This window comes from Artibeus jamaicensis, unplaced genomic scaffold (assembly GCF_021234435.1).
Source record: "Artibeus jamaicensis isolate MK-2021 breed Jamaican fruit bat unplaced genomic scaffold, CSHL_Jam_final contig_387, whole genome shotgun sequence".
Classification (NCBI taxonomy): Eukaryota; Metazoa; Chordata; class Mammalia; order Chiroptera; family Phyllostomidae; genus Artibeus; species Artibeus jamaicensis.
The window spans coordinates 22,206,106-22,233,318 of NW_026521812.1; the positions used below are offsets into that span (position 1 = coordinate 22,206,106).

Sequence of the window (27,213 nt, forward strand, 5' to 3'; positions counted from 1 at the left end):
TCAAGAAGAATGAATGAAAGGGTCCCGGCGGTCGGGAGCTGTTGCATCCAGCTTGCTCCCTTCCCTGGAGTCACCTGGAGCTCTCTCTGGGGTGCCTTCCCCTGGAACTGGCCCGGGGAGACGTGGCTGCTGTTCTTTCTGCTCTGCGTCTTCCAACAGCATCCCTGTGCTGGAGGTTTTCAGTAAATCTGGCTGCAGATTCCTGGGTCACTTTGTGTGCTGATTCTTTCAGCAATTGAGCCTGTGGCAGGAGAAGCCAAAGGAAAGGAGGAAGGCACAGTCTTTCTTCTCAGCACAAGGCAGGGAACTAGAGGTTGGGGGGACCTCCTTTAGGGCCCAGTGTGGGGGGAGAACTGTGTGGAGTTTTCCTCAGTTCAGGGCAATACAGACCAGCCAGCAGCAAGACGGCCAGGATGTAGGCCAGCCAGGCGTTTACTGTGAACCCCAAGGCAACAGTCAGGGGGAGAAGGAAATGAAATTGATACAACAACCACAGCCAGACAAGTGATAAAGTGCTAATGCCACTATCCAGTGATACCAAGCCAGATAATTTGGACTATTAATACCAAAATTTGGTGATAATGTGTATGTTGCTTACTTTATGAACCAGAGCCTCAACGATCTCAAACTACTGCATCGTCACTGAACACCTATCATGAGCCAGCAGGGAAGGGTTAACCTGGGGAGGGGGGTGCTGATCCGAGCTGCACGGTGAGTGAGGAAGGGAGGGTCTACTCTTGCCTCTGCTTTGACTTCCAAACTAGCTTTGGGGAAGCCAGATTGCAGGTGGTTAAAGAAGAAAACACTAGTAATAATTTAGTTCTGTTCTGAAATGTTTCTAATCAGCACCATAAGTACCATATGCTCAACCCTTAGTTATAATAGTCTTGATAACAATGAATACAGCAGGTCTTTGAATGGCATTGTTTTATTCAACATTGTTGATGAGATGCTGTAAGTACTTAACCATTGTTTGTATCAATTAGCCTGCGGTAAAATTGGTTTTGTTATGCATCCTTTAGCTTAAAGTCGCAGAACCTATCAATGACCTTGAGGACTTGCTGTACTTGTATAGAGACTTTACAGGTTATGTAATTATACACCATAATCACCTGGTGCACAATGATGGAGAAATTAGGATCCAAAAAAGAACAAATCTTATTTCGTATTTTAAATATGCCCAGCTTTCCCAGGTTATCGTTTAAATTTAGCCATTCTCTCTCAACAGAGGGTCTCTCTGCTTCTTTCATGCTCAGAGAACTGGCACAGTTATTAAGAACTTAGATTTGGAAACACTTTTATTTGGGGGTCAGCCTCTACTGGGCAGCAGTAACTTCTGAAATGGAAAATTAGTGTGGATCATCAGGAAAGGACCCAGGATGGTCTGCTTGGGGCATAACGCTGACAGCTGGGCCGCACTCCACGGGTAGAGGGTGCTGTCGATGGAAAACGTGCTCAGAAGAGGAAAGGACTGTGTTCAAGGCAGAGACCCAGGGCCCAAGGTGCCTTTAGGGTGAAAAGATCCTCAGGGAGAGACACACACACATGAATAATCTTAAATAATCTGAAGTATGAGTAACATGTCGCCATTTTCGCTTAATATGAAGAAGAAGAAAAGATTTTTGGCCACCGCCCTTGGTTTCTAGGCTGGAAAGGAGGGTGAAGGGAAGCCAAGGTCTGGGCCATCTGCTTGCTTCACACTGTGGTGCTCTGGTGACCGCCACAGCCAGTGCCCGCCACTTCCAGTCACCACATTCAGCTCTGCAGGGTGCGCTCAGAGACAGGGAGGAAGAGCTTCTGGGCCCAGGTACCTGGCTTTCCTGCTGCTCACACATCCCCAGGTTTTTGGCCTGGGACCCTGGCCAGGGCCTGCCTCAGAGCCACTAACTGCTGACGAAATAAAACCACTTCTTGTTCTGCCATTAGCTTGATGCTCAAACACTTTTTTTTTTTTACTTTGTGTAGCTTCCTGTGAACATCCCAAACAAATAAGATAGGAAATAAGTGTCCTTTCCATATTTTCACCTTCACAAGCCATTTCTAAACCACCTCCCCATCCTCTGTTCTTCAGAACTTGTGGTGCCCGGGGCACTGCCTTCCTGCTGGTCGCTGCCTGCGCCATTTCCCTCGAGAGCAGTGCGACAGAGCAAAGACTTTCAGAGACAGTAAGTCAGAGTTTCCAAACCACTACTAATATGCGCCTGGGTTTCAGTTTACCTTAGACTGGACTTTCCAAGTATTATAATGTTACCTCATTTTCCTCAAATTAGCATGTTTGAAGCTCAAAGATCTGAAGCATTTTGAAGAAGCTGTCTCAAGCCCTCAGTAGTCTCTCCATATTTTCCCTCTCCTCACGGCAAACTCTCTGATCTGTTTTCCCAAAATTTGCTTCTGGCTTTTTCCTATTTCTCTCTAGCCTCTGACATTGCCCTTTCCCTAGAAGAATTCTCTCCTGTCAGATCCTTTAAGATGGCCAGAGCTGCTGCAGCCAAGCCCCCCAGCTCAGCCCAGCCCCCAGGGCCAGGCCTCCCACCCCACTGCTCACCTTCTTGGCCCTGCTCAGCTGGCCAGGAAGCGAGCCTGCTGCACAGCTAGCCTCTAGCGGCCCAGGGTCCACACTTTGCACACCAGGGTGGCCAGGCTGCTGTTCTCCTGCTCCAAGTCCCGCAACTGCTCCTGCTAAGAAGGCTCTCTTTCAGAAAAGGCTGCCCCCAACACTTTTCTTGGAAGGGCATGAACCCTAACATCAGACACATGCCTTGCAGAAGATGACACAGTTGTGCAGTGAGCCCCAGTGCCCTTTTAAGATGCCTGATGTGTTGCTGTCTAAGGCATACCAGACTGGGATGCAAATGGAGCGAGCAGTGGGGTCAGAGGCTGGGAGGAAGTGCTGCTACCCCATGGCTGAACAAAACCACACACTTTGGCTGCATTTTCTTTTATTCCTTCATCGGGTCTGGCAGAGCCCCCACATGCTCAGTCCATTCTGTTCTCACTTTGCTGATGAGCTCACACACTTTCTGGATCAAATTAAGCTGATTCTCATTCAGCTCCTGCAAATCGCAGGCTCAAGTTCCGGAAGGGCAGCTGAGGAAGTCATTTTGCCTTCTAAAAATGCAACTTTTAGGAATGATTTCACATGAAAAAAATCATCCACCCAGCCCTTGCTGGTGTGGCTCAGTGGGTTGTGTGCCAGCCTGCAAGCCAGAAGGTCCCTGGTTCCACTCCCAGTCAGGACACATGCCTGGGTTGCAGGTCATGTCCCCAGGGGCACGTGAGAGGCAACCACACATTGATATTTCTCTCCCTCTTTCTCCCTCCCTTCCCCTCTGTCATAAAAAAATAAATAAGATCTTAAAAAAATCATCCTCCCAGACAATTATTTCATCAGGTGTTATCCAATGCCTCACTAGCAGCCCCTCGAGGGCCAACTTCAATGCAGGGCTTCATCATTTGAGAGCTGGCCTAGGTTGTCAGATGCCAAGGCAGGCTGAATGGTAGAAGAATGGGGGGTCATAGGTGGAAAACTGAACCCCCTCAGATGGTTACTTAGGCATTTAACCTGAGGGATTTTTGCCACCTGGGTGACTCAGCAGAATCTGACCGGATAAAACACTGTGGATGACCACTAACAGGGAAGTCCATTAAAAAGTGATAAAGCAGAGGAAGGACTCAGGCTGACAGACTTCCTAGCGAGGCCCCCGCAGCGATCTCATTGGGAAACAGCCTCTTCTGAACAGCCCACGGCTACTGACTCATGGTAAATGACTTGATCACTGATAAGTGCTACTGGAGACCCAGTGTTTTGGGGTAAGGGGTGAGAATGGGGTGGCCTCTCACCTTTGAACTACTTCCCTGGAGAGGAAGGCAGGAGGAGAGGGCCTTGCTGGGAGCCATGGTAGGGAGCCACAGTAGGGAGCCTAGCCGCTGGCCCCAGCAAAAGCTTTGCCGCTCTCTGGGACCCTGGGGTAGAACAGGGATACCCTACTTTGGTGGGGGCAGGGGACTTGTAGGACTAGTTTAGCCTGGGAGAAGTACAGAATCCACTTTTTGTCTAAGAATCTGGCAGACGCTAAAAAGAACTTAAGACGTTTTCAGCAATTTCACACCCAAAACATGGCTGGACAGGGGTGTCCAACCCGAGGTTCACAGGCCGCATGTGACCCAGGATGGCTGTGAATTCGGCCCAACAGAAAATCAGAAATTTTACTTAGAACCTTTTTTTGGTTCATCAGTTTTCATTAGTGTTTGTGTATTTAGTGTGTGGCCCAAGACAACTCTTCTTCCGGTGTGGCCCAGAGACACCGAAAGGTCGGACACCCGCGCCTTCACTGCTCACCCCTCCCCTGCAACAGCAGGCCCAGCACAGTTTGCTTTTGGTCCTTTAACATTTGTAAGCACTTGAACTTTGTGGGCCCTTCACAAGCAAGAAGGAACCTCCTATCCTGTCTGGAATGAACAAGCCAGGGCAGAGCATCATAAAAGCTCCTCTCAGTATAAAGACCCCAGGGACCGCCCAGGAATCCATGGCAGAGAAAGGAGGTAAGGACCCAGCCAGGGCTGGCTCTGGGGACGTGCAGGGTCAGGATGCAGGCAGTGGGCTGGAGGGCAGTGTGTTTGAACTGAAATTTATACTTGTGGGACAGCTGGCCCCGGCTCTGTGATGGCCCATTTTAGGCTCGGGCCTCCATCTACAGCTGTTCAGACACCCTAACAGAAGGACAGGCTTCCACAGTGCGCGATCGCATGGGTACCCCACACTGCCTTCCAGGTGGGCCTCTGCTGACAGGCCAGCAGCTCTGCCCGGATTTTAGGGAAAGGCTGCAGGGCGTTTTGCGGGTTGGGAACATCTCTGAAAGCCGATCCAAATTCTGAATCTGCCTAGCGAGCTTTCAGGAGGTGCCTGTCGCTCCCTGCTCTGGGGTCTGGTCTTTGCTGTTTAGATGGTCACACTCAACAGACACCGGAGAAGAAGGCGCCCTCTTCCTTCCCTTGCCTGGCAGTAGAGTGCGAAAAATAGCAAATTTCTACATTACCTGAAATTCAGTGTCTATCATGGTAAATAAGGACAGCCCATTGCTGACTCCTGCTGTATGGAGGAAACTTAGCGCTGGAGAGTTCTTGTGACGCCACAGCCTGTTCTGTCACCAATCCTGCTGTGTGTGGCCGCCATGTAGTTGCTCTGGCTCCCCACGGGCCTGCCCTGATGTCCAAACAGGTCACTTACCGTCAGGGGTAAACATGCCATAAACAGAGTTTTGACTAAATCTTCATATCCTTCTTGCACTTTTTTTCTGATCTGCTCTTTGAAATTCAGGTTCTCCTCCTCCAAGTGCATGAGACGGGCTCGCAGAGCAGCGATTTCCATGGTCGTATTATGGCTCTGCCACCTAGCAGCAGAAATAGTTCTTTTTTCAACGGAAGATAGTTCAGAAATTCCAGATTGCCACTACAATTTGCACTTCTGCCTTGAACCTAATGGAGAAGGTGAATATCCCACTAGGCAAATGTGGGTGGAAGAATCTATCCACATCGCATTTGGTTTAAGGGCCCCACAGCAGTGCCATGCACACAGTAGGTGTTCAGTAAATGGTTGCTGAATGAATAGCACTAGAAGAGACACTAATTAGGTGCTTTTCACTCGGAGAAAATACTTGATCTTGGCCTCCAACTACAAATTGTCCTTCCCTTGACATTTCAGCAAACTACCTCTTCTCCTTTGAATTAGACTTTGCAGGTGAGGAATTAAAACAATCCCTTCTCCCCAAAACCAGAAACTAACAACAAGAAGAAAAAAAACCAAATCAATAAAAATAAAAAACCCAAACCAAACACAACAGAAAAAACCCTCATTGCTTAAGAAGTGAAAGCACAGTCCCTGGGGGGGTCTGCAGCAGACCTTCCTTGGTGCGGCTCCTGCTGGCCACTCGTGAGGGGCGCCAGGAAAACAATACGGGGTGGTCCCGCGTCTGCCGCTGAGACTGAGGATTTGAGACTTGGAGAAGGGAAACTGCTCAGTGGTAACTGACCTACCTGACCAGCATAGACTTAGGGTGGACTCTGCCCTCTTTGTAAAAGATCCAGTTCCTGAAGACAAGAGAGCTATGCACAACTCAGCACAAACATTTATTCTTCCAACCAGGGCTCAGTTCAGGGTGACACAGTCCAGGCACTTCCTATTTGTGTCAACGCAGCTTCATTTAGATCCCTGGACTCCGCTTGGAGCCAGGACTGCACTCTAGGATGCCCAGGCCAGCCTCAAAAGACAGCATCCACCTCCAGGCACCCACACTGAGGCGGAGGACTCGGCTCTGGGACTAAGCCAAACTGTGGACAAAGCTAAGACGCATTACTTGATATTTGAATGCTTCATTTGTTCAGACTTTTGCCCTGTTCTTTTTTTAAAACATTTTTTATTGATTATGCCATTACATTTGTTCTATTCCCCTCCTCCATTCCCCTCCACCCTGCACACCCCTCCCCCACCATTCCCCCCCTTTAGTTCATGAACACGTGCCTCAAGTTCTTTAGATTCTGTATTTCCCCTACTATTCTTACCCTCCCCCCATCTATTTTCTACCTACCATCTATGCTACTTATTTTCTGTACCTTCTCCCCTCTTCTCCTCCTCCCACTCCCCTGTTGCTAATCCTCCATGTGATCTTCATTTCTATGGTTCACTCCTGATCTAGCTGTCCTCTTAATTTGCTTTTGTTTTAGGTGTGGTTGTTGATAACTGTGAGTTTGCTGTCCTTTCACTGTTCATCTTTTTTTATCTTCTTTTTCTTAGGTAAGTCCCTTTAACATTTCATATAATAAGGGCTTGGTGATGATGAACTCCTTGAATTTGGTCTTATCTGAGAAGCACTTTATCTGTCCTTCCATTCTAAATAAAAAGTTTGCTGGATAGAGCAATCTTGGTTGTAGGTCTTTGGATTTCATGACTTGGAATACCTCTTTCCAGCCCCTTCTTGCCTGTAAGGTCTCTTTTGAGAAATCAGCTGACAGTCTGATGGGAGCTCCTTTGTAGGTGACAGTCCCCTTATCTCTTGCTGCTTCTAGGATTCTCTCCTTCATTTGAATCTTGGCTAATGTAATTATGATGTGCCTTGGTGTGTTCCTTCTTGCGTCCAACTTCTTTGGGACTCTCTGAGCTTCCTGGATTTCCTGCAAGTCTATTTCCTTTGCCAGAACAGGGAAGTTCTCTTTGATTATTTGTTCAAATAAGGTTTCCACTTGTGACTGTTCCTCTTCCCCTTCTGGTACCCCTATAATTTGGATGTTGGAATGTTTAAGATGTCCTGGGGGTTCCTAAGCCTCTCCTCATTTTTTTGAATTCTTGTTTCTTCATTCTTTTCAGTTTGGTCATTTTTTTCTTCCTTCTGGTCTACTCCCTTGATTTGAGTCCCAGTCTCCTTTCCATTACTATTGGTGTCCTGTGCATTTCCCTTCATTTCAATTAGTTTAGCCTTCATATGTTCCTCTAATTTGTGACTAAAATCAACCAGTTCTGTAAGGATCCTGATCACCAGTGTTTTGAACTGTGCATCTGAAAGTTTGGCTATTTCTTCATTGCTTAGATTTATTGGGTCTGGGGCTCTGAGTTGTTCTTGAGCCATTTTTGGTTTGTTCGCACCCGTTAAGTATGAGGAGTGGAGTCTTAGTTGTTTACCAGGGCGGGGCCACCCAGGTTGCTGGGTTGTGACGCTGTATGTGGGGGCGGGGTCAGAGAGAGAGCAAGGTGGTCCTCTCCGCTGACCCAGTCCGTCCCACCATTCACCCCCACCAGTTTATCCTAGTGGAAATGTGCGAGCCCACCGCCCTGCGCCTTTCAGTCTTAATGCTCGCCTCTTCACTGGTTTATCTGCATGCAAATGCTCGACCGACCACAGCCAGCCAGCCGTGCCTCTTCCCTGTGTCCGCCCGTAGCTGGCCTGCACCTGGGATCTGCACCTTCAGCTGCTTGCGAGCCACCCCGGTCATGCATCTTTTTTGCCAACCTGCTCCACTGCTGGCTTTGCCCCTCTTTACGGTTTAGCTGAGCATTTAGTTGTTTTCGGACTTTGTATTGTCGATTATCTGTGTGGTTTGGTTGTGTTTATTGTTGTTACAGCTATTGTTTTTAGATTTGGTTATGCGCAGACACAAGGTGTTTCCACCTACGCTTCCATCTTGGTGGAAGTCCTCGCACTTTTCTTAGGTAGACACTAAAATTACACAGAACCTCTCATGCAATCCATTTCAAAAAGTGTGCAATCTAGGGAAAAAGAAGTGACTGTTGGATTCCCACCAATGAGGCCTCATTTTAAAGAAGTCTCATCTGCAAGACCCATGATGTGCCTCCTGAAGGCAGAGGTTCCTCAGGGATCCTGGCTTCTCTGCTAGACCAGGAACAGCACGAGGTGCCTTGTGTTTGTCAAGGGTGGGAAGGGCAGCTACGCATCTTCCCCTGGAGCCAGCTTTTTTGTCGCTCAGCTCTTATATTTCCCACTAGACACCTCCAAAGCACACAGCCCACTCTTGCTGGGCCATCACCTTTGTGGCTGAGAATACCAGCCCAAGGAATAGCCACTGAGCATGCCACTCACCCTCTGTTCTTACCTGAGGACACCTCTCCCCACCCTCTGTTTTACTTTCCTCTGCAAAGTAGCTCCCTGGACGCCCCACCCACAGCTTCCCGATTGCAGTTCTGGTCTCTGGGAACACACTTGCTCCTTCTGGCAGAGCTTCTGCCTTGTGTGCTCCAACATGTGCTTGTAACACACAGAGTAGCTCTCGAAGTTGCTGTGCTGTCTTGCCATCATGTTACAGCCCAGGGAAAGGAGGCGGGCCCCCAGGTGCTCTTTCCCGATAGTGATCTGAAGAGGGAGGGACGTCATTCACAGCAGCGCCAGAGGGGCAGCCTCACATGCCAGGGCTCATGGCCCAGGTTGCCTTGGCTCACAGGCCCCCCTTCAATTTCTCCTCCACAGAAAAACGTCGGCTGGAGCTTTGCAAGCCTCTCTTTCATGCCTGCCCTTAACATGTGCAGGACCAGGGATGAGAGTACAAATGAGGTCCTCATGACATTCTAAACATTTTAACTATTTAAAGGCTGTAAATCAAAGTAGCCACTAGTAAAAGGAAAATGTTGAATTCTCCTACTTTGGAAAATAGATCTTCAAAACTGACTTGCAAAGCCAGGTTTGAATTTACCATTTTTGGACTACTGAGTTCTATGCTAAAATGTGGTGACTTGGGGAGAGATACCCACCCCCCAGTTTATAGTGTGACCCACATCTCTTCCCCACTCTGGCCTCACATCATGCCATGCAGGGTCCCTGCATGCACAGAAGCGGACAGCAGCCCAGGTGTCCACACCCCCACACAGCTGCCTGGACCTCCCCTAGACCTGTGTGCACACACTGGCGGGGAGCTCTGCGGGGGGTGGTCCGGCGAAGGAGCCCTGGACTCGGGGAATTCTGGGGGCCCAGGCACTGGAGTGTGGTCTGGAAGGAAAGCCTGGGGTCTGAGTGTGCCTGACCACTGGGCTATGTGGTTTCTCACTCTGTGGGGAAGGCTGGGGCTAGAGGAGCGCCAGAGGGCCCTCTGGAGTATGGGGCATACAGCAGGGGCCTCTCTTCCTCTGGCTGAATGGTCATACTCTTCACTCGCTAAGCAGTCCCATTCCTTCCCTTCCTGAGAGAGATCTGGCCCCCTTTTGAAGAGGTGGACATTGAGGAACAGGGGAAATGTCCACCCCTCCAAGGCAGGCTTAGATTTTGTCTCTGGAGAGAAATGGAAGCCAGTGTGTGGAAGGTTAGATCCTGAGTGTCTGTGAGGGTTTATGTGTGTCTCTGCATCTATATCAGTGTGCGTGTGCATTTGTGGGTGTGGCTGAGTATGTGTCAGTGTCTCTCTGCGTATGTTTCTATCTGTATAAGTGTCTGGATATGTCTCTATGTGTCTGGGTGTGTCCCTCTAGGTGTATTGGTAAGAGTGTGTCTGTGTGTATCTGAGGGTCTTACCAGGCCCACTGGATTTTGGAAGGACATCTGAGAAGGTTTCTCCTGATGTCCCTGGATAAATGTAGAACAGTTCAGCGGAGTGGGCTCTTGGCCACTGAAAGACTGTGCCCAAAGAACCTGGTCAGTCTGGAGGGGACCCAGAGTGGGTAGCACAGGGCTTGGGGTCTGTCCTGTCATGCACTGTTATTAATAACTCGAATGAGGATATCAAGAGCAGGTTGGGAGAGGGAATATGCTGGATGACAAAAATCCAGATTTTTTAAGATTTCAAGAGGTTCAAAGAGAACAAGAACAAGGCTGATCACATGGTGGCAACTGGGTACCTAAAGGCAACGTGTGTGCTTCAGGAGATGGTGAGCCTCATGAGTCAAACTTGGTGTGGCTGCCCAAACCCCCCACACATGGGTGTTAATCAAGCACTACACCCAGGTCAAGGGCACTCTTTGCTGGCCAGATGACCTTGAATTTAGAGGAGACTGACCAGGATGGTGGGGGTGCCCATGTAGAGTGATGAAGGAAGTGAAGGTAGGTCAGTCGGAAGCAGAGCAGGCAGGTGCAGGGCCCCAGGTGAGGGGGTGGTCCGGCACCTGCTCCATTTCCCTGTTCATGTGCCCTGGCCCTGGGCCACAACCTATGGAGGAAGGGGTAAGGATTTGCAATCTACCACCTGCTTGGGTTTGACCCTCTAGAGCAGGCCCTTGGTTGTACTTTTATGGAAGCTTCACGTGTGTTCAGAAAGGCACCATTTGAACTCCCCTGACTGACCTGTCCTCAGATATCTAAAGGCTTGTTGTGAGGGGTCAGAACCAGGGGCAGAACGAGGATCCATGGTGGAGACCATGGGGAGGCCAATGCCAGCTCTGGAAGGGCTGCCTGGAGTGGGGGATGGGGACAGTTTGGAAGAGTGAGTCCTTGTCACTGCAGATGAGCCAGGAGAGGCCAGAAGCCCAGCAGGCACAGACTTTGGAAGGACCTAACACCCTGAAATCTTGCTATTGCAAGACACCCTCAGGCTGATACCAGTCTCCTCTGTGCCCTGAGTTTCTGTGGTGCCTAATATGGGTTTGCTCTGGCTCCTCATACCCACACTCCTTTCCTAGAGACCCAGTCTTCAGTGTTGGGGTGAGGGGTATAGATAGGGGATGAGCACACCCTGAGTCACAAACCTTGAGTTTTTATTGTGGTAAAATATACATAGTGTAAAACTTTCCATTTTAGCCATTTTTTTAGCATACAGTTGAGCAACATTAAGTACATTCACATTTTTGTGCAATCAATCTCTAGGTCAGTTCATCTTGTAAAACTGAAACTCAGTACTTACTGAACACTAACTGCCTGTTCCTCCCCCCCTTCACCGCTGACAACCCTTTTTGACTTCCTGTCGATGAATCCAACTACTCTTCAATACCTCCTTTGAAGGAATCCTGCAGCATTTGTGCTTCGGTGACTGGTGTGTTTCACTGAGCATAATGTCTTCAAGGCTCATCATGATCAAACACGTGTCAGAATTTCCTTCCTTTTTAAGGAGAGCCACACAAATTTTTTGGCTCCAATGTTGCTCTGAGCCTCTCCCTAAACACCTCTGTGCCTGTGGCTGAGAAGCTCTGAGCTGCAGGAAGCCAAAAGGAACCACTTCCCCCTCATCAGAACGCACAGTATCACATCTGGGTGTAACTGGAAGCTTTAAGCAAATATGTGCAAATCATCAAGTGCTGAGGAGAAATGTACCCCCAACGGAACTGGTGAATTCTCTATCTCATAATTCAGAACTGAAGTGATTATAAAATTATGGGGAATATTGGAAGAGGTTAAATATGTAATTTTGGGGAAAACATTGCCAGGTAAAAAATTGAGTACATTTTGCTAAATGAGGTTTTTTAAAAAATGGTTGAATTTCAAAGGAAATAGGATTCATATACCCCGATGCACTTGTGTATGGGGGCAACTTTGCCCTCAAGTCCCCCCGTCTACTACAGATTAAAGTAAACACTACCAAGACATGATCTGCTTGGGCAGGAGAGGTGGCTAGTTTCTCAGAGGAAAAAGGCTAGGAGCCCCTTTCTCCAGGGGCTTTTATTGGGTTGTAAAAGACAGGAATGCAGGGTGGCAAGGATCAAACAGTAGATAACATTTCAAAGAAATTTGAGGGCTTAGTCTGAGTCAGTGTCTGTCGGGAAAGGGGGTTTGCAGAAACTTTGGGAGACATGCTCATTTCCTGCTTGGACTTTTAACATATGAATGAAAGCACTCTTAGCAAAGCAGGTTTCACAGGACTTTTAGGAACTCTTTCTTATGCCAGATTACCCCGGATACCACTCTAGCAAGGCAAGGAGCTGTGCCCCTCCCCATCAGGTTTTCAGGCTTTGGTGGATTAGAGGCAGGAAGTGCTTCTCCCAGAGGACATGGGGACTCAGGCTATGTCACATAGCCAGGGGGGCAAGGGTCCATTGCTCCCTCTTTGTCGAAGCCCCCCCAAGTCCTTCCATGATGGCCTCCCAAGTGATCGAGTCTGGCTTAGGTTGGCCCTCGCTGTGAGGAGTCATACCCATTATCGACATCAACCATGCTTTTGGGGGCAGGGAGAGGAAACTGAGGCAGTGTTTGCTACCACAGACAAGCTTTGTCTCCTGTGGCTTGCATTCTGGGGGCTGCTCACTCATCCTTGGCCATGGAAGGTAGTTATAATTCCTGAAACCAGGCAGAGCGGTTCCAACACTGTGTTTAATTTGTTAATGATCCTAAAAGCTCTGTTATGGACAAATAGTCACATATACTCTTGATGTTTTGGTGGATCTCTTTGATTCAGAAAGGCATTTCCTGTCAAGGCTAAAGGGTTCAAAACTCCACGAGCTGTGTGTATGAATGTTGTATGTATTCGGTGCACACTATATGGAGTTGTTATGGATTCAAATACACACACTCAGAAAAAGTCGTCGACACTGGTTGCCTTTGTGGTGAGGAAATGGGATGGTGAAGCAGAGGAGGGATACCAGTGTTACTTTTCTGGGATAAGTTTTTTTTCATATTGTACACTTAAAATGTTTTCTAGTGGTATTATATGCTCTTTTGGTTTCTCTCACTAAAAATTCTCTACTAAAAAATTAACAATAGGAAATGTTGCTAAAAGTAATTCATTTATAAACAAACCTCAAGGTTGCTTTTAAAACTGGCCAAATCTGAAATTAGCCAACAGGTATTCTGATTTCTCTCCCATCTTTATTAGAAATCAGTCTTTTCTCAAAATTAATGTGGTAACAAGTGACTAGAGCTTTGAGTTCAGGCTCGGTGTTCACATCTTCGGTCTTAAGGGGGTAAGAGGAGCGTGAAGAGCTGGGTTTGGGCGAGTGACTTTCCACCTTTTTCATCTCATGGCCCAAATAAACTAATTACTAAAATTCTGTGGCATGCCAAAAAGCACATTATATATTTTTTCCTATATAACAAAAAGTCAGTATAATTTTGGTTCATTTGTACCGGACAGCTATGTCATGTTGGCCGTTGTCATTTTTTCCCCCGACAATCTAAGGGGAAAGAAGTCAGCGCGCCTGACTAAATAGTCAGGTATTGCACGTTTTAAAATTTCTTGTAGCACACTGGTTGAAAAATCACTGGCTTAGGGCAAAGTCTTTCTCGTTTGGATTTATGTTTAAACACATACACACATGCACACACACAACAGAATGACTAGTTTTTAATATGTACCTCTAGTCCACCATCCTGGTAATTCCCCCTAATCTCCGTATAAAATTTTCCACTATCTGTGGTCTGATAACTGAAACGTTTTCTTTCATGACTTGGTGTTTCCAAAGGTCTAGGGGAAGAAACATACCAACACTAACATCATGAAACACTGAACAACCATTAATGGCTATGTGGTGGCACCTCTCTGAGATAGCACCGGACACAGAAAGCTGTCATTTCCAAATACACAAAAGTAGTGGGTGATGTGGGGGAGGGGAGGAGGAGGTTGAGGACACAGGATCTTTTGGAATGTGGAAATAAGGAAGATACATATCTAACAAAATTCCTAATGAAAAGATTTGGAAAAGCACCTCTGAAGATAGTGAACAACATTGCTGCCATAACTAAAAATCCTGAATCAAATGTTATTACTGGTCCTGCATGATATGTTCAGGATCATGCAGGCACTTAATTTTCATTAAGTGCCTATATCTATCTAAACAATTATTTTGGCTTAACGCAATTATCGGAAATAAATGAAGAGCAATGATCTTTATCTGTCACATTATAATCCTGGAGTTGCAGGCAGAATTAATTTGACTATAGAATTAATAAAAATAGGAGGAAATCCAAAAGAGAGGAAAAAGAGTCACAGATTAGAAATGTTGAGAGCAGACAGACTATGAACTTTAGCTCCTGGATTGATGTCAGAATAGGGATGACACGTAAGAGATGAAGCACGTACACAGATACTCGGAATAGCATTGCTTAGAACAGCGAAAGCTTGAAACCAACACCTAAATTGCAATATAGTCTCCCAGTGGAAAAAATAGTATGCAGATACGAAAAAGAGAATCATCTCCATATGCTGATGTGAAGAGAAGCATTGATTGTGAAGTGAAAAATTCAACTTGCAAGTTCTGGCCGAGATGGAGGTGTAGGTAGAAACCCTTTGGTTCCTTGTACAACCAAAAAGGGGATAACAACTGATCTAAAACAACCAGAAGTGCCATAAAATCAAACTGCATGGTACTCCGACAATGAAGGAATTAAAGAAACACTCAACCAGACCAGTAGGAAGGAGCTGGGCAGTGGGGCGTGCGGAGAAGACGCAAGGCAAGGAGGCAGATCATGCAGGCGGGCTGGCTGAACCAGAAACTGAGACTCAGAGCTGACTGCGGACTGCAGGTGTTGCCATAGTGGGAGAAACTCCCAGTCTCACACCAGAGTCCATTGGAAAGTAGGACTAGAGCTAAGTGCGTTGTTCCCTCTCTGGCCCCACCCCACAGGCAGCGCTCCAGTGAAGCAAGGAGGGGGTTGCCTTGCTCTGGTGAATACTGAAGGCCCCTCCCCCTTACAAAATAATGCGACAAAAAAAAATAGGGCCCAAATGAAAGAACAGAGCAAAACTTCAGAAAGAGAGCTAAGTGATGAGGAGAGAGCCAACCTATCTGATGGAGAGTTCAAAGCCCTGGTAATAAAAATGCTCACAGAATTGATTGAGCTTGGTTGAAAAATGAAAGAACAAATGAAAGATACCCAAAGTGAAATAAAGCGAAATATTCAGGGAACCAACAGTGACAGGAAAAAAAAACAGGACTCAAATCAACAATTCGGAACAAAAGGAGGAAATAAATATCTAACTGGAACAGAATGAAGAAACAAGAATTCAAAAGAATGAAGAGAGGCTTAGAAACCTCTGGAACAACTTTAAACATCCCAATATCTGAATCATAGGGGTGCCAGAAGGAGAAGAACAAGAGCAAGAAATTGTAAACTTATTTGAATAAATAATGAAGGAAATCTCCCCCGATCTGGTGAAACAAATAGACTTTCAGGAAGTCCAAGAAGCCCAGAGTCCCAAAGAAGTTGGACCCAAAGAGGAACACACCAAGGCACATCATCATTACATTACCCAAGATTAAAGACAAAGAGAGAATCTTAAAAGCAGCAAGAGGAAAGGAGAGAGTTACCAACAAAGGAGTGTCTATCAGGCTATCAGCTGATTTTTCAAAAGAAACCTTACTGGCAAGAAGGGGCTGGAAAGAAGTATTTGAAGTCATGAAAGGCAAGGACCTACGAATAAGATTATCTAGCAAAGCTATCATTTAGAATGGAAGGGCAGATAAAGTACTTCCCAGATAAGGTCAAGTTAAAGGAGTTCATCATTACCCAGCCCTTGTTATATGAAATGTTTTAGGGACTTATTTAAGAAATCGAAGAAGACCAAAAACTATAAACAATATAATGACAAGAAACTTACAACTATCAACAACTGAACCTAAAAAAAAGAAAAACAATGAAAACAAAAACTGAGCAAACAACTACAACAGGAACAGAATAAAAAAAATGGACATCTCATGTAGGGTTTTCAGCCGGGAGAGATAGGAGACAAATGGTGGGAAAGGTACAGGGAATAAGAAGCATAATTGGTAAGCATAAAATAGATGGAGAGAGGTTAAGAATGGTACAGGAAACAGAATTCAAATGTACATTATATGTACAAATTATACATTATATGTACAATCCATGGACATGAACTGAGGTGGGGACTGCTATAGGGTTGGGGGTGCAGGGCAGAGGAGGAATAAAAGGAGAAAATTTGGGAAAACTGTATTAGCATAATCAATAAAATACACTTAAAGATTCCACTTGCAGAGGAGTGGATATAAAATGTTATCTTTTATGAGAAAGATATGATAAATATAATAAAGCGGGAGGATATCTCCTCAAGCCTATTCAACATCTTTGTTCCAAAACTTTGGCATTCCCCAATATCACCACTTCTCCCAGCTTCCTGGACCATTCAAAATTGCACACATTATTTTTCCCACATAAAAATCCTTCTCTGGACCCCACCTCCCCTGCCAGCTACTGCCTTACTTCCTTTCTCCCTTTTCAGCAAAACTCTGAAAAGAGATGCCTAACCTTACTATGTGTGACTTCTCTCAAAATCCTTCTGGGACTCACTCAGCCACCACTCCAATGAAATCGATTTTGTCATAAACCCCAACAGGACAGCAATACCACCATGTGACTGCAACATGCGTAAGGTTTTACTTGAGCACCAGCAACATCTCACACAATGTCCCACTTCTTTGTGCTTGAGACACTTCCATCTCTGGACACTGGACACCACTCTGTTCTACTCTTCCCCTACCTCACTGTCTGTTCCTTCTAGGTTCCTTTTACTTGTTCTCATTTCTCATTTCCCCACTTCTGCCTCTTGACATGAGGGTGTCCTGGGACTCAGCCCTCGGTCCACCTCCTTCTGCTGATACTCACTCCCTTGGCTCTCTCATCTAGTCTCACGGCTACATAACATCCATATGCTGCTGCCAGCCCTCAAATTCAGACTTCATACCCACTTGGCATGTCTCCTTGGATAGCTAAACGACACTTCCAACTTTACTTGTGCTTCATTAAATTCTTGACCTTTCCTCCCCAACTAGCCATCTTTAGCTGATGGCAATTCTATTTCCCCAACAGCTTAGGTCAAAAGTCTTGGAGTTATCATGGATTTTTCTTTTTCTCCCATTGAGAGTGTGAAGTAGTTGCTCTCTCAACCCGTTAGTGACTACTTCAAAAATGTACCCAGAATCTGACAACTTCATACTTTCACTGCTCCCAACCTTGTTTGAAGCACCTGGCTTGGATGACTGCAATAGCTTCCCAGCCAGTCTCTCCTTTATTCCACCCTTCCTTCCTTCATTGTCCATTCTCAAAACAGCTGCCAGAGAGATTCTGTTAAAATGTGTCAGGTCATGTCACTCAAAACCTTGCACTGGCCCCCATCACGTTACATTCACGGCAAACACTGAAGTTCTTGCAAGGCCCTGCGGGCTGTGTGCCCCTTTCACCCATCCTCTTGGACTTCACTTCCTGCTGCCCATCACACTCTCCTTTCCAGCCACACTTGGTCTTTGCTGTTCCATAAACATGGTAGGCTTGCTCTGCTTGGGGACCTCACAGGGGCCTTTGTTCTGTCTTCACTGCTCTTCCTTCAGATACCTGCCAAGCTGACTCCCTCACTTTCTTCAAACTTCACTCAAAATGTCACTCTATCAGTGAATCTCTATCTGGACCACACTGTTTCAGATTGCCACGTGCTCCACTTCTAATCTCCATTGCACCATTCTCCTTACTCCATCATTTTCTTATTTCTTATGTTCGTTGCTTATTGTCTGTCTACCCTATTCTAGATGATAAACTCCACGTGGGTGCTGGATAAGAAATGAATTAGTATACGCATAAAAAAGCCCTGAAAGGATATGTTTAAAGTGAATTCAAAGTGGTTACATAGTGGGTGGCAGAAGAGGGTAGAGGTGGCAACAAGACTTCTAAATATGTATTTTTAATATCATTTTGAGCTTTGAACCAGGTTAAACAAACAAAATCAAATTTAAAAGTAATATGACAATGCTAGAACAATGAAAGTATGTCAGCATTCCTTAACTCACATGTGGAAGAGCAAACACACATGTGTATGTTAGCTGTGCAGGCAGCTCCCATCTCCCTGTACATGACCCCTGGGGTGTCTTGAAACAAAGAGAGACCTGTAGGGCCAGAGGCAGGAGCCGAGCCCCACTCCACCCGCTTTTCTGTCGGGGGTGCTGTGGTCACTCGGGGCCTCTCCCTGCCCCCAGCCCTTTCTAATTTCACATGAGATTCTGATTCACACTTTCGTTTTCCTGACAGGAGACTCAGTGCACAGAAGAGGAAGCATCTAGCACAATCTTCCCAGGAAAGTGGATATGACAGAGCAGGAGCCGCTGGTATTTGCATTTCTGTTATTTATGGAAGTAGGGGGTCCTCTTTTTGAAAAGGGGATTCCCTGTTTCTTCTGCAATTGTCCACTTTCCATTGTAAACAAATAAATCTGATTTTGCTCTTTCTTTATGACAATAAAGGCAATTAGACATTGAAGAGTTAATGTACCTAGAAGTTTGCACTTCTTAAGACATTGAAGGCTTTCATAAATCTAAGCTTTGACAAGACAGAGCTCATGGACACTGCAGACAAGGAACTGAATGCTTTTCCCAGGAAACTTCGGGGGCAGGTGTCTGGCTCAGAGAGGCCTAGTGAGGGACCACATCCATCACACGCTTCTTGTTTGGGGACCGTCACTATGAAATGCCCACAGAGCCGGTATGGGGTTTAGCTCTGGGCTTAGCTGAAGGGGAAGTATTTTCCCTGCGTGCCAAGGAAACTTCCAAGCACGCTTCTCACGAGTTCAAGTTCACACGTGCACCTGCATCTGTGTGCATGCAGGGGAAGCCAAGGAGAGTAGGATTCATCCAAGAGAAATAATTCCTGGCCAAGTAGAGTTGGCAGTCTCTACATGTGCCTCCTGGTCAGTATGTGTGGCCGTGGCTTCTTTAAGCTGGGTGGCTTCTGACAGAAGCGAGGCAGTAGGTGGGAGCCAACACACTGAGGGCTAAGTTAGGGTTTTGTTCTTCCCTCTCATTCTGTTCCCGTGTCCTTTAAAAACACTTTTTTTATTTTTCAATTACAGTTGTCCCCATCCCCCCCTATTACTCTCCTCCACCCTGCCCACCCCCTCACTTCATGTTCCCATGTCCTTGACTGCAGGAAACTCTAACTTCTTGGTGGCCAAACCACTTCCGCTTTCTCCCTCTCAGAACACATGTCCCCACCCCCACGTAGCCTCCTCCCTCTAGGAAAAGCATCTTCTTCTTTTGCTATTGTTTCAGTATTTCGCTTCTCTAACACAACCACCGGCCTCCGTGCCTGAGTGGTCCCTGGGTCCTAAGCTGAGGTGGAACTGAAACTTAGAGGCCGTCTTCCCAGCCAGGTGGAAAGCTCGCTGCTTCAAGAACTCACGTGTGTTTTTACTCCTGTGTTTCTTAAGCTGCTCCCCAGGACACTAGTTCCTTGAGCTGATGACAGATGTTCCCAAGGGGAAGAGGGGTTCAGTGGTCAAATAAATTTAAAGAACGTTTTGTACTTTTGCTTTCTCTCCTGGAGATTTATAATTCATAGTGGGACAGTAAAGTCTCTAAGAAAGTCTGGAGTAAAAAAATCTTTTTAACGTTACTTACTCCAAATTTCCCAAACTTATTTTGGCAAAATAACAAACAAAACCCTTTTCTCGCAACCCCTGAAAAATATGGCAGAAATCCTCTTATTTAAAGTAATTAAGCCTGAGAGCTGAATGTCCAAATAAAGAAATCTGTTATGCCAGAGGGTGCTTAAAAGATCACATGCACCATCTTAAACATTTTATTTAACTTAAAAATACATCAACATACAAACATTTGCTATTCTTCTCACACAAAGCCGAGCCTTTTTTTAATATATACTCGCTCACTGAAGTTCTATGCCATCATCCTTTTATAAACTGTAATATTTGTGCATCGTCTACAATTTCTAGTGGTTTTTTAAATTTATTTGTTTCTTTCCTTCTATGAAGAAAAAACTTAAACACTGTAAAACAATCCAAATGCATCGTTTTTAAAGAAAAGTTTTAGGTTCATAGAAAAATTGAGCCGGCAGTATGGAGAGGTCCCATACATCCCCTGCTCCACCCCCAACACACAGCTCCCCTCAAAATCAACATCCCACATAGTGTGGCAAACTGATCCAGATGAAGAACCACACCGACATGTTATTATCATCCGAAGTCCATGGTTCACATTACGGTTCAGAAAGCGTGGGTCTGACAAACGTATGATGACATGTGACATCCCACACAGAGTGGTTTCAAGGTCCAAGGTCGCTCTATGCTCTGCCTGTTCATCCTTCCCTCTTCTCTAGGGAAGGATACTTTTAATGCCCCCATAGTTTTGCCTTTTCTCCAATGTCATATAGGTAGAGTCATACAATGTGTAGCCTTTTCAGGTTGGCTCCTTTCACTTAATAACACGCACTTAACTTTCCTCCAGGTCTTTTCGTGGCTTGACAGCTCCTTTCTTTTTAGTGTTTAATAATATTCCATTGACTGGATGTACTGCAGTTTCACCATTTCAACTTAGTTCTCACAGAAGAGGTCTCTTTCTTTTTGTACTCCGAGTTCATTGGTTTACATAATATGAATTAAATTACTCAAACACAATAACAAGTGAAAGTGGCAAAACAGGTTTGGAGCAAACAACGATCAGTGACGTTAGGTAAATACTCACCAGCCAGAGCCTGTGATTAGTGAGCACGTCGCCTGCTCGTGTCACCAAAGGGTGAGAAAGCTCCGGGGAATCCACGAGTCTGTCAGTGGAGGGTGGCTGGGAGAACTCGTGCGTGAACACGCTGAGCAACTTGTGTCCCAGGGCCTGGACCATGCTCTCTTGAGTATTTGGATTGTGCTCCCCTCAAGTGAAACATATTTATTCACTCACCTTTACCACATGACGGTTTATGGACATGGAACTTCCTACAATACAACCACTGGCTAATATTGCAAAGCATGATGTACTTGGGGCAGGCCCCCCAGCAGTGAGAATCAATCTCAATCCACATTTCCAGTAGTTCCCTCTACTTTTCAATTCCTTTGTCTGACTTCTTATCAGTTGCGAGTAGTTTTTTTTTCACCTCACAATATGGCTGACGATAAGCCATATTCTGTACCGGGAGCAGAAGTATCAGCTCTATTATTTCTTCATATTTACATGTGGACTGCCTCCCCCCGGTCACGTTAGGACACTTCAGGGTGGAGTATCATAGGTGACTTCTTACATTTGAAGTTCATCTATTCAGAAGTTCTAATATTTTCTTCCCACACTCCCGGCATATATGTACTCTACTTTGGAGGCTGATGGCCTTGTAACTGCTCAGAGAAGTTTAGAACATCAATTAAAAATGATTTCAATGCCCTAAATGTCAAAGGTGAAGGGCAGAGACTTTGTGCCTCAGTGGGGCCCCTCTCCCCACCCAGGTGAACCCTGAGGCCGAGCGGGGATGCCTGGAGCAGCTTCTGAGGCTTCCCAGGGGAGCCTTGGTTCAGCCCCCAGGAACCAGCTGCAGACTGGGTGTGGCCACCGCATTTGCAGATGCTCACGAAACTGAAAACTCACTCACAAAAGATTAAGCTCCCAGACAAGGTGAAGAGGAAGGAAGGACACAGAGGGAAGCATCAAGGGTACATTTCTGGCAGGTATAGATGTAGACACCAAAGTCAGCCAACAGGAGAGAGGAGACCCCAAGGGGAGGACAGGAGCCTATGATGTCCCCTAGTTTCAGTCTCTTCATTTCCAACTCCCTCTGAGAAACTCCTGGCCCCAAGCTAATCTTGGCCACAAACAGTGGTCTTGCAGGAAGGAGCGGCCCCCGTTGGAAGCCCCATCCCCAATGGCTGCTTCTTGCTGCTGAGGTGAGCAGGACATGGTTTTATCACCTTCTTCAAAGGTATCCAACCCACAGAGGTCTTAGGAAGACTAAATTGAAGAAATATATATAAAAGCACCCCTGGCAGGCAGTGGAGACTCTGTTGCTTGCACGGGGAGAAGTCAGTTCAGGAGGAGACCCAGGCCTCCATATGAAGTCATGCTAGCAGATCAAAACCCAAACCCAAAACACCCTCATCATTGGCATTTATCTTAAAAGTGCCATGAGTACAGAATCTGAACGAGAGTTTAGAATTGGCCAGTATACTGTAACCAAAGTCTGATTTGGTAATATCAACCTTACCACCATTAAAAATGACTCTGCCCCTGCTCCCTGCCGGACTCCCACCAGCTCCCTACTAAAGGCCCTTTCCAAACACAGCTGAGGTGCACCCCGCACCAGGTGGCACACTGCACAGCTGCAGAGCAGAGATGCTTCCTCCCCAAGTCTCCTAAGAACCGCAGCCCCTGAGGCGCAGATGGTTGCACCTGCCTTGAGCTTGTGGATTTTCTCCAAGGGAGCAGGCTGGATGCAGCAAACTCAGCACAAACAACAGGGCTTTGTGTCTTGTTAAATGTTCTGTAATTGGAGCTCAACCACACTCAGCTCACTGGTGACCTTCAGAGACACCTGGGGAGGAGCGGGCGTGGCTTGCTCTCTCACAGCACAGCCTTTTCCCAGAGCCCTGTTTGCAGAATTCAGATACTAGAAGCACTGATAAAACGACAATGGCTTGGGTGAGGACAGAGGTTATTCATAAACATTACAACCTGTGGATGTTGCCTCAAGAGGAAAACCTAGTTTATTTTGCTAGGTTTTAACTCCTTTGCAGATCAAAGGTGGTGGATTTTCCTACACAAGCGGTAGGAGTTAGGAATAGACATTGTAGTTCAGACAGGACTAGCTATGGAATCTGTGGCGCCCCATGCAAAATAAACACACAGGTTTTCTAGTTAAAAAAGCAGAAAAAAATATCATTATAGGTACTAAAAGATAGAGTCTCCCTGCCTATCATAGTCTCTCTCTCTAGACGTATCACGGTGTTCTTTGTTTTCACAGTTGCTCACCCAAGCATGGAAACACTTGCAGGGCAACGTCGACCCTTGTGGGCTCCCAGGGGCCGCGCCCTGTGAGCGGGTGCATGAGTGCATGTGGTCCCGGGGACAAGGCTGAGGTCATGTTCCCTGGCCAGGGGCAGAGAAGCTGAGCCAGGCGTGCCCCTTCCCACAGGCACACTGCCCCAACCTGCTGTAGATGGGCAGCCTCATGGGTATGCCAACCTCTGCACTGGGATAGGTACCCAGGGATGGACAACAGGCTTGTCTGCACTAAGTCACCATCCAACACACTGTGCCACTATCAGCCCAGGAATCCCTTAGACATTGCCAGGTACATATACCCCACCCCAACCCTTACCAGGCTGGGGCCCCCACAGGGGTGGAGAGCTGCAGTGATTGCTGAGTGGGGATGGTGAGGGGAAGTTCAGGGGTGTTGTGGGTGACAGAGAGCTGAGGAGCAGGCAGCTGAGAGCCCCGCCTGGCAAGGAGGGGAGGCAGCAGGAGGTGGGACCCTATGTGAACCACGGCTCCAAGCCCTTGGTGCACGCTTCATCGATTCACTGGATTCCAATTATGAAACAGAAATTGTAAGTGAAAACCAGAAGATTCAAAGTGACACCCAAAGAACATTAAACTCCAAGTGGCCCTGAGCCCTGTGTGAGTGCACTGGTCATATGCCCATGAAGTGACCCTGACTTTAATACTTTATTTACTTATTTTTAGAGAGTGGGGAAGGGAGGGAGAAAGAGAAGGAGAGAAACATCGATCGGTTACCTCTCACACGCCCCCAATTGGGGATCTTACCTGCAATCCATGCATGTGCCCAGACTGGGAATTGAACCAGTGACCTTTTAGTTCGCAGGTGACATTCAGTCCACTGAGCCACACTAGCCAGGTGACCCTCACTTTATACCTCAGATAAAAGGAAATGATTTTGATTGCCTTCACACCCCGTGTGTATGTCATACATGTGTACTATATACATGTACATATGGACTAAGAAAAGCTTTGTGTTCCCCCATCTCAACTTTATTTCAGTTAGAGTTAATAAGCAGAGTTGAGACCGAAGTTAACAAATACTTTCTATTTATGTATTTATTTAAAATTTTATTTTTCGGTTACAGTTGACATATAACAAATGTTTTCTATTTAAAAGCCCTTTAAATGGAAGGAAATATATTGAAGTGTTAATAGTACTTTTCTATGGGTCAAGATGTTGAAAAGTAATTTTTGTATCATTTTACTGGGCATTATAGAGCTTTTTTACCCTGAATATGGATACATGGACTGCTTTTATAATTAGGAAAAAACAGCAAATGTTAGTTTTTTAATCCTAACCCAAGGTTATGCTTACTGATTTTTAGAGAGAGGGGAAGGGAGAGTGCAAACGAGAGACAGAAATGTTGATGTGAGAGAGAAACACTGATCAGCTGCCTCTCGCTTGTATCCTGACTGGGACCGAACTGTCAACCTAGGCATGTGCCCTGACTGGGCATCCAACCCACAGACCTTTGGTGTGTGGGACAATCTCCAACCAACCATCCACCTGGCCAGGGCAGTAAATGTTATTTTGTGAGATAATCATACTTACCTGTAGGCAGAGTACACTGCTCCTTCGACTTTTCTGTCTGGACCAGTGTTCTCTCTCTGGTAACTTTTCTTAATACCTCCTGGATCATATGAATTTCAAGATTTTCTAGAAGTTTCTGAAGCTAGAGTAAGCAGTTTGAGAATCAGTCTCCACTTTTAGTTTACACTTGACTCTTCTCAGTCAAACTCCTGCCGAAGGGTCTTGGGCTGGGCCTGGCCGTCAGCTGCTTTTTCCGCTGGGAAGAAGGACGGGTCCCTGTCCAGGGCTCCCAAGTGCTTCTGCGGGGGTAGATATAGCTCTTTGCAGACCAGCATCTTTTCTTCATGGCCTACATGCTGACTAATAAGACACAACCCTGTTTGCCAAGTTCTGTTAAATTGCAAAGTGCTCAGTGTCTGAGGTGACCTCATGTGTTTCGGCATCTCTAAATGTGGCCATGAATTTTGTGATCTGTTATTATATGAGGAGTCCTCAGGTCTGAAACTTGATTTAGACATCAAAGTAGATTTCGTAGAAGATTTAAAACTCTGTACACAGCCAAGAGAAAACTCTGTTCCAAGAACCATGAGCCCTTACTTTACACATTAGGCTGGCAGAACACACACTGCTTGGGACTGGTGTGTGTGTGATGGGGGCAGGGTGCTGATTTCTCCCGGATGCTCAGTAGACCCGCCTCTCGCGCACTTTGGCATTGACACCAAGGACCCAGAGGCCTCGCTCACCTGCCACAATAAGCACAGCTGCACAGAGCCTGTGTCCCAGGACCAGGGTGGACAGACACTTGGGAAAACAACCTCTCCACATAGACCATCTAACACACGCCAAACGGGCTGAGCGTAAATGGTGTCTTATTCTCAGAAAAGCAATCACAGGACCTACTTTAAACATTTCATTTCCATGTGTGTGCATTGGGGTGGGGATGCTTTGTGTGGGATTTTATGTTTCAGATACTCATGATTATATTTTCTATCATCATCATCTTTTTTGTGTGGTGGTACACCTTAATTTGGAGAAATTAAAATATGAAAATCTAGACTTAAATTAATAATTCTGAGACATTAAGTGGTAGTTATTAGCTTATGCAAAGCCCTGTATGCTTTTAAATATTTGGTTCCCTCTAAGCCTGTTCAATGACTTACAAACCTTCAATTTACACTCCACTTTGTAGAAAAAAAACACTACTTGGGTATATCTGTTAATGGCATAAAGGAAAATTTCAAAGCCAAATTCAAAACAGCTCCTGTATACCTGCTGAGTTTTTATTTCAATTTCTGAAGCGCCTCTGGGGGAAAGAATAGACTGAGTGCATATTATAAGTCTCCAAATTCATCTTCTTTCCCCCTCCTCCTGGCTAGAGCTTTCATGCTGGGTACAAAATGTCAGTTCTATTAAAAAAGAGAGACCGAAGTTACAAACAAACACACATTCTTTCTCATTAGATTCTCTGACAATTATTTCCATTCCTGTTCTGTTTCCTGTCATCACATGTAAACCTCCCAACCCGTCACGGGCGCTCACATCAACATGGAAATTTACCACGTCTGCTGTTTCCTTAGTCAGTCTTAAACTCTGAGGCCTTTTCCCATTGGGTACACTTCATTTCTGTCTTTATTTTTAAAAATACCGACCAGTCTCACTGCCTAGTAACCAGGGAAGCTGACTGTTAATAACTCATAAGGTACACAATCCACGCTACCCCACCAATGTGACCCTTCCTGTGCTCACAAGGTGCTGCGAGGTGGGCAGGTGCTTTGTGAATCTTGTTGGGTGACAGGTACGTGGCCGAAGCCATCTGTCTTTCCTGCAGGTAAGTCATCCCAGCCAGGGCTTGCAGTTGGGAAAACATCCCCCTACCCTGCAGACCTAATTACACATCTGCACCATATACATCTCTCGCTGCCGCACATGAAGCTCTCAGAGATGCAAAGCTTGGGTCTAATGGGGCAGAGAGTGGGCAGGAATCTGTGGCAGCAGCATCTCGCCACCCAGTGCTCACTGCGAACTTACGAGCTACAAACCTTAGAGTTGGCGCGGCAGGGACACTAGAAGCACAAGTTCCTAGGGTCAGAACTCTAGATAAAGGATATGCAGTGTCACTCACGTTGCCAGAGCTGTCCCTGCCGTCCACAGAGTGCACTTTCCCTGTAAAGCACTACTTGTAGAGACACAGTGCCCAGCTCCCTCTGGGCTCAGTGGGGCAGGCCGTACCAGGATTCAGGAACCAAATCTCACCCCCAGAGCAAGGGGGCTGAAATTGTCCTACCCCAGGTTCACATGAGTTTCCACCTCAGCAACACTCACCTATAGAGCTCCGAGGGCTGTTTGTGGAGAGAGATGGAAATGATGTCCTGGCCTTGCAGTTTAAGGCGGCACCAGTGCTCCTTCAGCACTTACAGCTGCTTCCACGGCACCAGAAATGACCTCAGCAAAGCAAGGGCGGTACATGGGCCTCCCCAAAGCTTGGGGGCCTCCCAGCTGCTCAGGAACTGACTTCTGAATCCGGTGTTCTGGACAAATTTGCCTAAAAGCATTACAGAAA

General features: G+C 46.3%; 1 pseudogene; it reads right to left on the reverse strand.

Annotated features, from left to right (window-relative positions):
• On the reverse strand, positions 1 to 27,205 carry LOC128627361 (coiled-coil domain-containing protein 162-like; annotated as a pseudogene).
• Positions 27,206 to 27,213: the final 8 nt, after the last annotated feature.